The sequence below is a fragment of the Mytilus edulis genome, chromosome 4 (genome assembly GCF_963676685.1).
Source record: "Mytilus edulis chromosome 4, xbMytEdul2.2, whole genome shotgun sequence".
Lineage (NCBI taxonomy): Eukaryota > Metazoa > Mollusca > Bivalvia > Mytilida > Mytilidae > Mytilus > Mytilus edulis.
The window spans coordinates 82,358,859-82,365,123 of record NC_092347.1 but is presented as its reverse complement, the minus strand read 5'-3'; the positions used below and the strand labels follow the sequence as shown (position 1 = coordinate 82,365,123).

Sequence of the window (6,265 nt, the reverse complement as noted above, 5' to 3'; positions counted from 1 at the left end):
ACAGTTGGTCTATATTCCTATTGACTGTTTATTTTTCCTTGAAACTTCTTTAAGCGTAGTAAGGTAATCTTCTGAAGTTACTACTAATAGGAGGCGTACTTCTATCAGCAACATATTCTTTTTAGAAACAGTGTTATATAGACAATCCCGATATCATTAGCGTTGATAGCAAAACAGATATATATAGCCACGACTGGGTCAAGATCGATTGGTAGTAATGCTTGTGATAAACTGTCTTTTTCATTATGATTAGTGAGGCTACTATTTATAAAAAAAAAACCTGTAACTACGATTAAATATTTCCCTCTCTTATTTATCTTGATCTCTATATCATTTTTATTCTCAATTAATTGTCAATCTTAACTTCTAGGTTGCCTTGGCCGTATTTGGCACAACTGTTTGGAATTTCGGATCCTCTATGTTCATTAACTTTGTGCTTGGTTGGCTTTATGAATGTTTTCGTATGAGATTCACTGATGAGTCTTATGTAGACGAAACGAGCGTCTGGCGTGCTAAATTATAATCCTGATACCTTTGATGACTATAAGTTGTCCATTGCTGATAAAGCTTCTTCTACCTTCAAAGAAATTTTATCTTTAAATTTGATGTTATTTGTGCATATATTTTACAATTTACGACTATAAAGACACTAGTTATCTTTACATATGAATATCTAGACCTTTATCATGATCATTTATTGAATTCAAGTAAAATCAAGCTTTAAAAATAATTATTAGAATTTGGATAGGTTGTTTTAAGGTGACACACTTTACCATGTTTACATCAAATACAATTGACATTTGGCTTAGAGATAAGAGATGAACCACAATATTCACTGAAGAAGGAACACATACTTACATAAAAAATTGCACCTGAATATGACTAATCAAAGAACTTCATACGTTTTTTTTTTTTTTATTTGAGAAATTAAAGGGAAATAATTGATAACTGTTCGGAAAATAACCTTCCATTGCATACGTATATAAATCTTCCATACAACTGGAGATGACAGACATAAAAATCTTCCATGAGGAACGAAATGGTTTTATTATGATTCAAGGCTTCTAGATGTACTCTCGTCAAATGTAAAAATAAATCTTCCCTTCGATTAGATGAAAATTAATTATATTATAATTATGCAGCTACATAAAGTACATCATGATGAAAATGTTGTGTATAAAACAAGTAAATATATGTTTGTGAAACTTAATAAGGCATGTAACAGTTCATTGTCTTCTTGTATAAATGGCACCAATGAATTTTGACGGGACGTATTATGGTACACAAATGTCCGGCGTACGTCTTTCTGTCTGTCTATCCGGTGTTAACATGTCGCACCGTAAATTGAGAACACTTTTTCCAAATTTCATGAAACTTAATATAGTTGTTTCTTATGATGGTCAAAAGATCTGTATACTTTTTGGTGAAAATTAATCGATTTAAATTTTTTGAGTTACGGGACTTAGTAACTAAAACAGGGGTGTGTTTTTCCTGTGTCGCGCTGTATCTTAAAAACGATTTATGATAATTGATTAAAACTTAATACACTTCTTAGTTATATTTATCTAAAGATCTGAATACATTTTAATCATGATTAAAAACATTATATTTGAATTATTTAGTATTTTATAAAAAACATTTTGAAAGGGTTCCGCGGAACCCAGTGTCTCGCCTACTTTTGCTGTAAATCGCAGGCTCAACAAAAATGAGGAAAAAAATCATAACAAAACAAATTCCTCTTGATACTATCTATGATTGTAAGAAGCTTCTGTCCAAGTTTGGTAAAAATCTAGAATAGTTAATGAATCTAATAAATGTTTTGAAAACTTTAACTGCAGACTGTATGTAATGTTAAATGGAAGAAAATCTAAGTCCATTTAAAAGTAAAATACAGAAAAAATGGAGTGATCTTTTTACAAAATTTACATCTGGATACTATCTTATGATCATAAATAAGCTTCTGTCTAAGTTTGGTACAAACCCAGGATAGTTTAAGAAAGTTATTAAAATTTTAAAAACTTTAACCACAGAGTGAATGTAATGTTTCCCCGCAGAAAAAACTAAGTCCATTTATAAGTAAAATACGGAAAAAATTGAATTTAATTTTACAAAATTTACTTCTGGATACTATCTTATGATCATATACAAGCTTCTGTCCAAGTTTGGTAGAAATCCAGTATAGTTTAAGAAAGTTATTAAAATTTCAAAAACTTTAACCACAGAGTGAATATTTGTGGACGCCGCCGACGACGACGACACCGACGACGACGACACCGACGACGACGGAATGTAGGATCACTTAGTCTCGCTTTTTCGACTAAAGTCAAAGGCTCGACAAAAAGGTGATGTTTTTTTTTTACATTTCGCATATCTCAAATAACAATTTACGATTATTGCTCAAAACTTAACTCACTTCTAAGTTATATTAATCCAAAGATCTGTATACTCTTTGGTTTTGATTCAAAATATTAATTTAGAGATATTGAGTTTGGGGGTTCACATGTAGCGCCGTATCTCAAAAAACAATTAATGATTATTGTTTAAAACTTTACCCACTTCTTAGTTATATTAATCTTAAGTTCTGTATTCTTTTTGGTGATCATGATGCTTCAACATTTTAATTATGAGTTATTGAGTTTTTTGTTTTAAAAATGTATGTTTTCACTTGTCGCGCTGTATCTCAAAAACAATTTATGATTATCGGTTAAAACTTTACTCACTTCTTAGTTATATTGATCGTAATAATTCAAAATTTTATTTAAGAGTTATTGAGTTTTTTGTTAAAAAAAAGGTGTGTTTTCACATGTCACGCTGTATCTCAGAAACTATTTATGATTATTGCATAAAACGACGGGCGTATCATGAGCTCATGGCGCAGCTGTTTATTTAGTAATGCGTGAAGTACCAAGCAAACTTTAAGATCGATGACTAGGAAGGAAGAAAAATACACAGATCATTTAGGCATATTTTAGATAAATAAAAAAAGAGATGTGGTATGATTAAATAAGTTTTTATTGATTCAATATACTGCATATTTTTATAAGATCAGAAACAGGTAAAATTATAAATTATCTCCCCCCAAAAGTGCCCCCCTTTTATGCTTTAATGGACCCGAGATGTAGACCATAGAACTAGACTCTTTGTTTGCAAATTATCAAAACATGTACCACAAGTTCACAATTGGTTTATGTTTAGACAGTAGGATGCATATCCCAGGTTTTTTGTTTACATAAATCAAAGGCATTTGGTTAAAGTCCGGTTAACATAAAACATAAGGACAACTTTCTATATATTTATTTCATATTAAAGAATCGAAAATTCCGGAAATGAATTTGCATCAACATGATTAATGAAAATTGCAACAATAAATGTTAAATTGTTGTAAACCATGTAAACTGAGGTCACAACTTTCAATCATTCAAATATTTATTAAAATAATGAAATAACAAAAATTTGATTGACAATGATAAAAATATAAAATCAAAATTGTAACTTAATTGCAAACAATATATGTTTGACTTTCGATCCTGCATAGAAGGTGCGGAAATTTAAACCTCGACAAGCGGTAAACCTCTGCAGAAACTGAATTCGCTAACCTATAAGTTTGTATGATTTGTCGTAGCCTCGGGTCCTGGCTCACTGATTGCTATAGCCTGTGATCCTGGGCCACTGTTTAACCATAGATCGAGTATAAGCTAACGCTTACGAAATAGAAGGCTGGATTAAGATGTCAGTGATGCCGGAAGAAATCTCAGTACGACTTATATAATTGATTAATGATTTTTACCTAAGAAAATAGGGTCAATATAGGGCAAAATACTTTATATCGATCGAAAAAAAACAAGGAGATCGAGCATTGATAAAAATTCCTTAATTGTTATTTGATAATTTGAATAACAGTTAACAACACACATATTTTCTAAATACCAGTTAACAAAAGTATGAAAGTACCTAATCAACCTAAGCAAAAAAGACCCCCCCCCCCCCACATTTTTAATAAAGAATTATCCATATTTTTACATATAGCTTGGCAAGTCCTTTCTGTAATTTTGATATAATTGGGGTCCAGCCATTTTTAAAAGGGCCCGAGTTCAAACCCAGGACGAAAGGGGGGGGGGGGGGCAGCCTTATGTATACCTAATCAGACGCATTTATCGTCAAAAAGGGGGGTTCCACCACCTTAGATACGCCGCTTGTCCCAAAAGCAGTATTTTACCGTTCGCTGTGAAAACTTTTTTTGAGCAAGAAAAGGACTAGAGTGATTTTTTAATTTGAATTTATTGTCTGAAAGACCTGCAGAGACAAAATGTTACCCAGAGTTTATAATATAAGTTCACTGACTTGGACTTTCCCGTACTATTTATAGGATATCCGATGAGTTGTTTTTATTATTACATAATCACATATTCTTGCTGATTAGCGACTATGAAAAAGGAAAGAATTAATTTTCTTCGATGCGACTATCCTGTCCGATAAAGGTCTTTGTCAATTTTGGGAAAACGTCCTAGATTTTATCCTTCCTCCGTCAAAGTTTTATCTTTGATTATATTTATTTACAGAATCAAGGCAAATTGGACACTTATTTTTCATTCAAAAAGTCATTTGACTATGAAAATTATTTAGATTTAAAGCACCCACAAAAACATTTATTAACAAAATACAGACTTAGCAATCACTGTTTAAGAATAGAAACTGGCAGACATGAACGAATTACCAATGTATGTGGTAAATATGAAATATTACCTCGACATGAGAGGATATGTTTATATTGTAATACAAATTGTATTGAAAATGAAATGCACTTTCTTCTGGAATGCCCTTTTTACAATAACCTCAGAAGAGATATCACTGATTATATAAAAAAATACCCCAGTTTAGATAGTTTAAATATAAATGATCTTTTTTCATGGATCATGATTAATGAAGATAGCAGATTTCTATCTATTTTATGTGCATACCTGGATAAAGGCCTGCAACTAAGAAAATCAGAAAATTAGTTAGATACTCTAAAATATATCAAAATTATCTCCCCTTGACCACTGATCCTTTCTTCATGCATTTGAATTTCAATTATTATTTTATGTTTCTTTAATCACTCTGTAATGTTTATGTCATGTTGTAATTAATGTTATGCTCTTAATGGGCCCTTTAATTTGGAAAATAAAAATATTGTATTGTATTGTATTGTATTGTATCATCATAAATCTGTCTGCGCATCTCATTACAGTATAACCACAGTATACGTGAAAGGCTTATAATTTACTGTATTCGATACATACTAACAATATCATTTTCAAAAGTTCAGATTTCATTCCTAAATTTGTCCGTCGAGTATTGATTTGATATTTAAAATTCCTTTTCAGTTTTGAGAGATTTCTTTAATTGTCTTGTCTTGTATTTTAAAATCTCAATACTGGTTGGAGTGTATCATCTGGTATATAAATAAAGCGCGCTTTTCAAACAGCGTAAACACATGACAACATTGAGATTTTTAAAAATGAAATATCCTATACTTATTGTGTACATATGAAGAGTTTAATTATATTTTGTAACCAAAAGAAATACAGGGGTCCTGAAATATAATATGTCACAAATGGTCTTTATAGGTGTTTTTCTTTTTAAAGAACCTCTTTGATCTCCAACACGTCGGTTGTCTCGTATAAACTCTTTTCGTGTGCGTGCTACATCACGCCTTAAAAAGTCTACATGTGTTTTATAAATCTAACGTCTCAGAAATTAAAGAAACTCAGTGTCCTTAAAAAAAGTTTTGTGATATAAAAGAAGGATTGTTGAATTCTTACCTATTTCAGAGAACTAGCGCAAGGACAGGTGTGGTATGTCCCCAACGACGAATACACATCTAACTTTGCTCATTTTGTGTAGAAAAGGAAACTGCAAAATGAAGATCAACGTCTGTATTTAATTTTTAATTGAACGTCTTCCTGTCAAAATTTTAAGCGCGGAATCTTGTTTACAAATAGGTTACATTTAAATAACCTTAACCTTTGCACCTCAACCTATGATTTATTACAGTTGCGAACATTGGGATGGGTGTTACGGAATTTCGATGAATGACTAAACCTTAATGAGGTCAAGAGCAACTCTACAAGATCCAAGTAAAGATAATAACAAGGTCACTTAAAAATTTCTGATTCAGCATTAAATATTGTAAAATAAAAATGAACGGAGATTCAAACTGAGTTATTACTATACTAAGTTATTTATGATGTTAATGTATCTTTAGCAATATTAACAAAACTATGTC

At 31.1% G+C, this 6,265-nt stretch overlaps 1 long non-coding RNA gene across 1 annotated transcript in view; it reads right to left on the bottom strand.

Annotated features, from left to right (window-relative positions):
• LOC139520734 (uncharacterized) overlaps nucleotides 1-6,009 on the bottom strand; it is a 6,656-nt gene extending 647 nt beyond the window's left edge. The window contains exons 1-2 of the long non-coding RNA XR_011663951.1: nucleotides 5,802-6,009; nucleotides 1-577 (exon numbers count right to left, since the gene is read on the bottom strand). The exon at nucleotides 1-577 is cut by the window's left edge and continues 647 nt beyond it. This is a non-coding gene — a long non-coding RNA (uncharacterized lncRNA). The remainder of the gene's footprint in view (nucleotides 578-5,801) is intronic.
• Nucleotides 6,010-6,265: the final 256 nt, after the last annotated feature.